General features: G+C 36.1%; 1 non-coding gene across 1 annotated transcript; it reads right to left on the bottom strand.

Annotated features, from left to right (window-relative positions):
- Positions 1-10,402: 10,402 nt before the first annotated feature.
- TRNAK-CUU (transfer RNA lysine (anticodon CUU)) lies at positions 10,403-10,475 on the bottom strand. The gene has a single exon. It is a non-coding gene; the product is annotated as a tRNA-Lys (tRNA).
- Between the last annotated feature and the right edge of the window lie 571 nt (positions 10,476-11,046).

Genomic DNA, 11,046 nt, shown 5'->3' with positions numbered 1-11,046 from the left:
CCTAGCTGGTCACTGACTCACAGGAGGTCCTCAGTATGTATTGGTCGAATTAAAAAATATTCGCAACTATAGTATCAAAGAAGCCTTGGTGATAGAAAATTCTAATTAGGTAGAACTCAGGGGGAAAAAAAGATTTAAAATGTTCTTTAGTTATCTCTCCCTCCCTCCTTATCTTTCACTCCTTTTGTCTTCCTTCCGCTCCCTTGTTAGCCTACTCACATGTGCTCTCTTACATGCTTGCACTCACATGCACACTCACACACACACACACAAACACACAACTAGATTTTTCCAGGCTTTTTCAGCTGTCTTTAGTGAGTGACCTTACTATCCCATATTGGAGTTCTCATTGCAAAGGGCAATTCACCAGTATTTAAGTATAAAATGAATAAACACAAGCCTCTTATATAAAGGTACAACTCTTTTTCAAATATGCGTAAATGTAATTAAAAGGAGACCTTATGCTCAGAACAGGCTCTCCACTTAGCTCTCCTGGCTTACACATGAATCAGTCCTTTTCCTCCTGGTTGACCTAAGACTAAATTGGAATTTTTCAAAAGAAACATTTCTAGGTAGCTAAGAGTATCACAAACACAGTGGCAGAAGGAGGAAAAACCAAGGAAAACTTGAAAATGAAAGTTTTATAATATACAGAATTTCAAATGTATTAACCAATTAATCAGCTCTTAAATCCTGTTGGCCTTGCCTCACAGGACCTCCCAAAATAGAATCCATGACACCTTGTCTTACTCTTAAACAATTGAAAATCCTAGCTCTAGAACTTCATCATTTCAATCTGGAGGCATTTGGAATATAGAGTGTGTTTCTGCCTTCGATAGCAGTCCATATGCGATAAAGGGTATGAAAGAGGCTCCCCACCAACAATCAAACCAAATTAGGAAATGAAGAGGGCTGTGTGCTAACATCAGTAACAACAAAATGATGAAACACGCATGGTATAGGAAAAAACGTGTCATCCAGCTTCAAAGATGTAAATTAGTTCTTTTGAAGAAGCACAGATATTTGAGGCTGTAAATTACCATGTCAAATTAGATAGAAATCTTCAATATAGCTGAGTCACAAAAAGGTGCAGGATTCTTTTGAACTCAATACCGAAAGAGATTGTATCACTTGTGTCATAAAACTGAGAGACGTGATGTGATAGCATTTTCCATATGAATGATGGGTCCACACCTGGAATAAAGCATTCAGTTTTTTGCTTACAGGTGTCCAAAAGATCTAGATAAATTGAAAGGAGTTCAGAGGAGAGGGAGAAAAAAATGGTGAGTAGAGTGAAAGATTTGATGGATGGACTAAAAACAAAAAGTACTACATTTGAGATTTCTAAGCAAAAACCTTGAGGGAGAGTTTGATTGGGGCAATTCTATGGATACCAAAAAGCTCTAACCATTGGTTTGAGTGAAGAATAAGGACTTTGGGATAAATCAATTTATGTTATTTTAGACATATGTTAAAGTAATGAGGCAAAATTATGATGAAGCACATTATCGGTGAAAACTTTACAACTTCCAATTAATGACCATCAAGTGCTACTCAAAGTGTGGCCCAGGGAAATGCAACATCAGCATCCCCTACCAATGCAGAATCCCAGGTCCCCACCCAGAGCTCCTGCTCCTAGATGTGCATTTTAACAAGACAGATTATTTAAAGATGCACATGAAGACTTGAAAAGCACTGGCAAATATCCAAAGAACAAATTTTAGTCAGGGTTGAGTTTAAATTTTGGCTTGCCACTTATTAGCTGTGTGGTCATGAACAAATCATTTAATCTCTGCATGCTTGAGAGTCCTGCCCTGTAAAACAGGTATAGTAATAACAACTTCAGACTGTTATGTTGAGGATTGTTGAAATAATACATATTAAAGTTGTAAGGGACATATAAATGGCAGCATACATAAATGATACAATGGTTTACTATCTCTGAGGGAGGAGAAAGAAAAAAGGAAGAGTAAAGAAACAGTAAAAGTTTATGTTCTGAAGATCAGTGAGAGTACTTTTCCATCTTTTTCTCATGAATTTCAGTCTCCACAACTCAGGTGAATTTTTGCTTTATCATCAACCCTTTTGTGCTCTTTCTTTGACATAAATATTCTTTTGTTTTAATTCTGTGATTCATACACTTTCACAACATGTCACACCTATGAGACCTCCCAGAAAGGAGTGGTAGGGGACCACCGGCTTAAACCTTGGAGTGAGGAAGTCGGGAGATCATTTGCATCCATTGCCCCTCTCCACATTCTTATTAACCATAGCTCTGAATGTGTTGAACATGCATGCAGTATTGGTGTTTCTACATCACTCTGCAAACTGCAAAGAGAAAGTGCACAACACCGTGAGAGGATGTTTGGTCCCTGGAAATTCTACAAGGTGAAATTTCCAGTTCCATTTGACTTCTGATTGTAGGACCAGAATTAGGCTGAATTGTTAATGATGGGGATACTAAGGAAAAAAATTTCTGACACTCATTAAAGTGGAAAGGAAAAGTTCATTCAGAACTATTTTGATAGGTGTCAAGACTATTGCAATAGGGGAGAGAGATTGACTTAACTCCAAAGATAGCAAAGATAGCTGGGGATTTATAGCCATTGGGAAGAATGGGGGAGCAGTGGATGAAAAATTCCTAAGAGGCATCAAGATGAGGACGATTCTTCCTAAACAAACTTAAGAGGATTCTTGCTGAACACAGGCCAGAGTGGTCAGATATCAAAAATGGGAAATGAGAAATTTGGTCAGATAAGAAGAGTGAGGGATTCTTTCTAAACTTACTAAGGGAGATTCTTGCTAAAACTGAGCTGTGCAGGTGAAGGGCAGCAGAATAGGCCACACCAAAGGATGCCTCTTTTGCATATAAATTATTTTGAGCTGAAGGCAATTGAAAAGAAGTAGATACAAGAAAAGCTCTCTCCTCTCCCACTATTGCCTAAAAGCAGACATAAATTTATAAAGATGTCTCCCTTCCCCTCTCCTCCACCACAAAGGACAGAAGTTAATTACTAGAGACAACTCTAGAACTTTATCAGCCCAGATATGGCACCAGAGTAATGTACATAATAGACTTTACTAACAAGCTCTTATCTTTTCTTAGTTCTCCATGTATTTATCTTCCCACAGTTTGCCATCTTAGAAGTTCAAAGTTCTTTTCCTTTGTCTTGCCACTTCTCTACAAAATTATTATTCTCTGCTAAGATGCTATATAAGCTCAAGTTCTAAGCATCCCTTTGAGTTACTCATCACTGCCCATTCCCATGTGTATGTGCAACATACATGTTAATAAACTTTTGTTGATGTCATGACCCAAAGATGAGGTCTAGTCAAAAAGAGGACTCAGAGGAGCCTGAATAAAGTTTAATAAAGGAGAGAGACTTCGTCAGGGATCAGGGCCCACAATGTACACACACACACACACACACACTCACATACACATGTGAGCTTGCACACACATACACATATAGCCTATATGGAAATCCAGCTCCCTAATCTTCCATCAGGCAAACTCTATTCTCTAGGGTATCTCTGCTATGTGTATATATATATATATACACGAATAAGAAGAAAAGCCTTTAAAACTTTTGAAGAAGCTGAAAAAGTGAGGCAAACAACATACTGAATAATTTCAAGATCAAAGGAATGACTTGCTACTGCTAGTTTATTTTTTTTTTTTTTGAGAGAGAGAGAGAGAGAATGAGAGAGAGCACATGAGAGGGAGGAAGGTCAGAGGGAGAAACAGACTCACTGCCGAGCAGGGAGCCCGATGTGGGACTCGATCCAGGGACTCCAGGATCATGACCTGAGCCGAAGGCAGTCGCTTAACCAACTGAGCCACCCAAGCGCCCTTGCTACTGCTAGTTTTAACCAAAATAAAACAGAGCAAAATAAACAAACAACGCATCATCATGGCTTAGAGAAGCTGGGGGAGGCTAGTCATGTTAGAAGTAATACTGGTGTGTGTGTGTGAGAGAGAGAGAGAGGGAGACAGAGACAGAGACAGACTGAACAGTTCTTACAAAATTTAAAATAAACAGAATGTATTTTTATTAGTCAATTCCTTCAGGGTTATCAAGTTAAAAAAAAAAGAGACAACAGAATAACTCCCTGATTTGCTATCATATTGAAATACATTTCACCTAACATCAAATAAATAAGTTAAGTATGATATTAAGCTTAATGCTATTACTGTTTTTATGGGTATTGAACCTCCAATGACAGTGTCTCTAGGGCAATGGCTATTAATCACAAGTCAGAGTCCTGTAAATTTCTTATCAAAAAACTATAAACCTTATTATCACTTAGGAAACATCCTTTTACAGATGAAAAAACTCCCTTTGCTAGTAAAATAGCAAAATGTATTCCAAAGCACATTTTTTACTCCAGTAAGGCTGTTTTCTAAGATTCCCATTTAGCTTGTATTTGAAAATGAATTTCCTTAAAATAATTCACATTGTTATTTAAAATGGTCCTGGAATGTTAAAAAGAACTACTGAAATGGAATTCTCTGAGAGTAGGCAGCCTCTTAAAATTATTTCATAATGAACAGGGGTGTAACTATGGAGGCAGCAGTGATTTTCATTAAAATAAAATCAAGAAACATAAATTGCTTTGGCACAGGACCTTATATTCCACAGATATGTCTTGGGCTTGTCCTTCCTTTTAAAGGAAGTTGATAAATGCAGCCTTCATATTTCAGATAGAATAAGCTTTAAAAAAAGAAATAACATGTGCCTAACAGCTGTTGTATAATTAAAACTATGCTTTGGATATAATAGTGAGAAAGGGTAAGTAATGACAAAAAAGGGAAATAAATAATAGTCTCTTCTTTGAATAATAGCAGTTTAGTATTTGGCTCCCCATCAACAACTATGTAACACAAATTTGATGTTCATTTCAATATTTGCTATTTGCAATGTAGATATGTGTAATAAATTGGTGTTTTAAAATTTAAAGTCACGGATTTGTACTCAGACTGTTAGGTGTACATAATCCTTGCTTCAGCGATAGTATTTTTCCCACTCACAAGATGTTTCAGTGATCATTTTCTTTTTAAAAATTCAGTAAACATGGCAACAGCATATCTGAACACTTTTCTATTTCTTAGTGAGAGAGGGGGAAAAAAATGATCACTTGAGTTCTGAAGAGAAATTAAAATGCCTGTGAAAAGACTTGTATTTCAAGTTCTGGAAATCTGTGAAGCAAATTTTACATGGAAAGAAACCGAAAACCTAAAATGGTGGGGTGAAAAGGCCCTCAGAATGCATCTTAATGTCCACTTTAATTTCATTGCCATTACAGACATTTTCACAGGGACTATCCCTGGGAAAAGCAGCCAGTGACTCTATCAACTATTAAAGCTCATCAATTTCATTTATCTGCCCCTTTGCCCCTAGTCACATATACTGATGACTTCCTAAAGTCAAAAATACCTTGTAAATGGAGGAATGCCAAGTTTATTTACTAAAGCTAGAGAGGTCACTATCTTGAGAGTCTTAGGAGAATCTTGGAAGCAAAGGACAAAATTGGGAAATCCGTTGGAGAGCTATTTAAAAGTTTTTCGATACTGAAGGCCTGATGGGAACTAAGTTAATGATATGATATGATAGTTTAAGATTAGTAAACACAGAGATATGAGAGTTTGAAAAGAAACTTGAAGAGTAAAAAGCCTAAGTTTTTGATGATTCCAGTTTAGCAAATTATTGAAGAATAATCTGTTGTTCAGATAGATGGCTTTTCAGGAAGTATGTGAAATAAACAATACAGTATTTGGAATGTTATCTTCCTGAGCAAGAATTTCCAGGAATAATAAAGTCATGTTAATATAGATGGTATGTTGGTGGCTATAGATGGTTTCAGTTCTAACTGTCTTATGGGGCTTAAGAGGCTGATAGTTTCATTATTAAAGATGGAACTCTAGGATCTTTGATTTGTTGTGCATCCCTATTGTTCTTATCTTCACAAGCTTCCAGAAGTGATGCCTAGGTCTCACCACTGTTAATAGCGTTTGACAAAGAGTAGAATGTATACTGCTTCTTTGATCCTGGTCATGAGTTCTGGGAAAGAGAGAATTCAAAATAAGTATCCAGAAATTATCCTTCACTGATACCTCCTCTTTCAACATACTGTAACTCCAACTTGCTATTGTGCACAGCATATTTTTAAAACCTTATAGTTGCCTGGTAGAGGTGACATTTATCACTAATACTACAGGTCTAATCTGACTTTGAGAAAGGAGTTTGGCACACAAGAACTATCAATGGCTTTAAACAAAGAAGAAGACTCTTCAATGAAATGATAATCTGCATGATCAGGAGGATTTCTAAAGGGGAAAATCAAGAAAAAAAGAATGCAAGTCACATTTTTCACTTTACTACATTTCTTTTCATTAATCAGTACATATATATTTTGCATAAGAAAACAAACATAATACTGCTATAAAGAAATCTGGTGGGGTGAAATGGCCCTCAGAGTCAATACATCTCATAATACACACAGATTGTTTAATTCACATTCACTAAATCAAGTATATGCACCATCTCCTTTATTTAATAAGCAGCCTGGAGAAAATTGGTGCAGCTTTCTATTTTTATAGTTCTTATAACTCTTTAATATATTTTTTGTACATGAAATATAATTTTTAATAAAGTTTTCTTTACATAAAACCCAGCACAGTAGAAAATGTAATTGTCATTTTCAAGGGGGACTTGGATTTTTAGCTTTCTCCAACACATCAAGGGAATGAAATGGAATTGAGGTAGGGATGAATGAAAGCAAGTTGAAGCAGGGCTCTCCTTTACAGTCAGAACGCTAAGTTACTCAGGTTTCTGTAATATTTTATCAGCCTCCAGGCCACTAATTCATCCTTTTAAATAAGACACTGGAATTCTATCTCCAAATTCTGAAATTATATAATTTGGGCCATAGTCAGCATTATGCAAGTCAGAGCTGAGTACAGCCCCAACATTTGAGGGAAATAAAAGCCTTGCTTTGGAGGCTGGTTAAATGAAGAACGGAGAGGAGCAGACAAGAGACTTAAAAATGGCAGAAACTTAGAGAAAACAAAGTCAGTAGCACTAGGTAGAAGAGAAGGAACAGCGTAAGTTCATGAATTTCCTTCTGACTCCAGAGAGTCAGGGAGATAGCACATCTGCAATGAACACCAAAAGATGCTCACAGAGAAGATCCAAAAGAGACTCAAAAATGTGTTCATTGAGGAACATGTAGACACAGAGGAAGGGAACAGGAGCCTTGAAAGATGGGAAAGAAATTCTTGTCCTTAGGACACTGGGGAAAACTCAGGTCAGCTTGAGGACGGGACTCATGGAGGAAAAATGCCCCCTCCTGGGCAAGGAGCAGGACTATGCCCTCAGCTCAGAGCTGAGAAGAGGGAGTGGGAAGGAATTAAAAGACTCCATCCCCGAGACCCAGAATTTAGAGTCTGCCTAAGACAGAGATTTCATCAAAACAGCAGAGAATTTCCACTAACAAACTAACACACTTAGAATTACAAATTACAAGTAAGAGCAGAATATTGCAGGGAGTGGGCAGAAGTGCAACACACACATTGCCAAGAAATCTTTTCTGAGGAGAATCTTCAAGAGGCAACCTGCAGTGTGGCACCCAGATGAGACACTGTTCTGGCATAGAAACTCCCACACCAAACACAAAGTATGACTGCAGAAATTTGAAGCCCATGGCACACTGAGGGTAACCACAGCAGCAACAAACAACAATTCAACTGCTAACTGAACTCAAATAGAAACCATATGTAGTATGTTTTCAGATCATAATGGAATTAATATAGAAATCAGTAACATAGAGATTTTGGAAAATCTCCAAATATTTGAAAATTGAACAACACAATTTTAAATAATTCATGGGTCAAAAAAGAAACCTCAAGGGAAATTGAGAAATAATTTGAAATGAGTGAGTATGAAAACTCAACATATCAAAATGAGATTTGCAATGAAAGCAGTGCTTACAGGAAAATTTATAGCATTAAATGTTCATATTGGAAAAGAGGAAAGGACTCAAAGCAGTGATCTTAACTTCCTACCTTAAGAAACCAGAAGAAGAAAAGTAAACTTACCACAAGCAAAAGAAAGGAAATAATAATGAGTAGAAATCAATGAATTTGAAAATAGAAGAGTGATAAGTGAAAATCTGTGAAACCAAAAACTGGTTCTTTGAAAAAGGAAAATTGGTAAACATCTAATTGACAACAACAATTTTTTAAAAACACAGAAAAATGCAACCTACCAATATCAGGAATGATAAGAGGATGTCACTACTGACATCATAGACATCATCAGGATAATACAGAAATACCACAAAAAATTCTATGTCCATAAGTTCTAAAACTTAGGTAAAATTGACCCATTCCTGAAAAAACAGATTACCAAAATGCACTCAAGAAGAAATAGATAGCTAGAATAATCCTTTTTCTGGTAAAGAAATTGAATCTCCTCCAAAAAAGAATTCCATGCCCAAGTGATTTTATTGGTAAATTCTACCAAATATATAAGGAAGAAATAATACCAAGTTCATGCAGTCCCACATCCAGAAAATAGAAGGGAATACACTTCCCAGCTCATTTTATGTGGCTAACATTATTCTAATGTCTAAACCAGACAAGGGTTTTATAAGAAAAATACTGAAAAATATCTCTCATGAACATAGACTTAAGAGTCCTCAACAAAATATTAACTAATTAAATATAGTAACATATAAAAAGGATAATCTATCTTGACCAAGTGGGATTCACCTCAGGAATGCAAACTTACTCAACATTTGAAAATTGGTCAGTGTAATTCACCAAATTAACAAACTATAATCCCAACAGTGGTTTTTTTTGGGTTTTATGTTTGTTTGTTGGTTAGTTTTAGTTAATCATGAGATTATTCTAACATTTGTATGGAAAGGCAAAGGAACTAAGGTAACTTACATGATTTTGAAGCAAATGAACAAGTTGGAGGACTCACACTACTTATTTTCAAAACTTACTAAAAGCTACAGTATTCAAGATGTGGTATCAATGAAAGAACAAAGAGATCAATGAAACAAAATAGGAAGCCCAGAAATACATCTATTTTAACATAGTAAAATGATTTTGACCAAAGTGCAAAGACAAATCAAGAAAGAAAGTATAGTCTTCCAACAAATAATGCTAATACAACTCAATGTCCATGTGCAAAAAAGTGAATTTGACACACAACTCACACTTTACACAAAAATTAACTCAAAATGGATCATAGACCTTAATGGTAATCCTAGAGTTGGAAAATCTGTGTGATTTGGGTTTTGCCAGTAGTTTTTAGATATGACTCCAAAAGCAAGATTCATCAAAGAAAAAAATTATGACTTGGATAAATTATCAAAATTAAAATATTTTGCTTTATGAAAAGTACTTTTAAGGTAACAAAAAGAAAAGTCATATGACTATCCTGGAAGGAAATCTATGCAAATCACTTACCTAATAATAGGCTTGTATACAAGGTGTATAAAGATCTTTATAATTTTTTGAAATTAAAAAAGAGGATGCATTTGAACTGATACTTCATCAAAGAAGATATACAGATGAGAAATCAGCATACGAAAAGATGATCAACATCATTAGTCTTTAGGAAATTACAAATTAAAACCCCAATGAGATATCACTACTCATATTAAAATGACTAAAATAAAAAAAAAATTACAGCATAAAGTGTGGTGAATATAAAGAGCAACTTGGTGGGAATGCAAAATAGTATGGCAACCTTGGAAAATATTCGGACAATTACATATAAAGATAAACATACTGTATATTTACCATATAACCGTATAACCTAACTTTCCTACTCCTAAGCATTTACTGTAGGGAATTATAATCATAATAATTTATGAACACTAGTATGTTTACATTCATAGCAACTTCATTCATAAGCTCCAAAATTTGGAAACAATACAAACGTCCTTCAGCACAGGAATGGATGAGTAAATAGTGCTACATACATGCAATAGAATACTACTCAGCAAGAAAAAGGAAAAAAACCCAAAACGATGGATTCTCACAGCAATATGCATGAATCTTAAATGCATTTTTTAAGTGAAAGAAGCCAGACTAAAAGACTTTCATTTTCTCTGATTCCAAATATATGGCATTCTGGGAAAATGCAAAGCCAGAAAGCAGATCATCAGTGCCAAGGTTGAGTCCGAGAGGAGGGGTTCACCACAAAGTGTAGTCAAGGGAATTTTGGAAGTGATGGAACTATTTGGTACAGTACTATGGAGGGGAATGAATGACTCAGTGCTTTTGTCAACATCCAGAGAACTGTATGCCACAGTGAGGGAATTTTACTGTATGTCAACCTTATTTTTTTATTATTTTAATTTTAATTTTTTTAAGTAGGCTCCGTGCCCAATGTGGGGTTTGAACTCATGACCCTGAGATCAAGAGTCACATGCTCTACCAACTGAGCCAACCAGGCCTCCCTGTGGGCACATTCTTTTAAAAAATGAGTTAGAATGTCAGGGGAAGGGGCTCCTGGGTGGCTCAGTCTATTAAGTATCTGCCTTTGGCTCAGGTCATGATCCCAGGGTCCTGGGATTGAGCACTGCATTGGGCCCTGCTTGGTGGGGAGCCTGCTTCTCCCTCTCCCTCTGCTGCTTCCCCTGCTTGTGAGCTCTTGCTCATGCTCTCTCAAATAAATAAATAAAATCTTTAAAAAAAATGTCAGGGGAGCCCAAAAGGAAATACAGATTCTGATAATTGAACATAACTGTATTATAAACCCACACTAACACAAGTGGTAAAGAAAGGGGCTGAGTTAAGTAACTTTGAAAAATATTGTCTTGACTGGATAATATAAGATGAAAGGTGAAAATAACTGAGTACAAACACTGTGAAAAGAATACACATAAAAATAGAGTCAGAGGAAACGCTGCTAGGATTCCATGGCTCATTCTCTGTGATCCCTAAGCTTAGGGATCACTGCTCTTTCATTCACTCAGAGAGTCTTTCTTGCGGTTTACCTTGCCTTGCTTCCTGCCTCTTCTCAT

This window comes from Leptonychotes weddellii, chromosome 7, assembly GCF_054177405.1.
Source record: "Leptonychotes weddellii isolate Sample4059 chromosome 7, ASM5417740v2, whole genome shotgun sequence".
Classification (NCBI taxonomy): domain Eukaryota; kingdom Metazoa; phylum Chordata; class Mammalia; order Carnivora; family Phocidae; genus Leptonychotes; species Leptonychotes weddellii.
The sequence above is the reverse complement of the archived record's forward strand: the minus strand, read 5'-3'. Positions and strand labels throughout refer to the sequence as shown.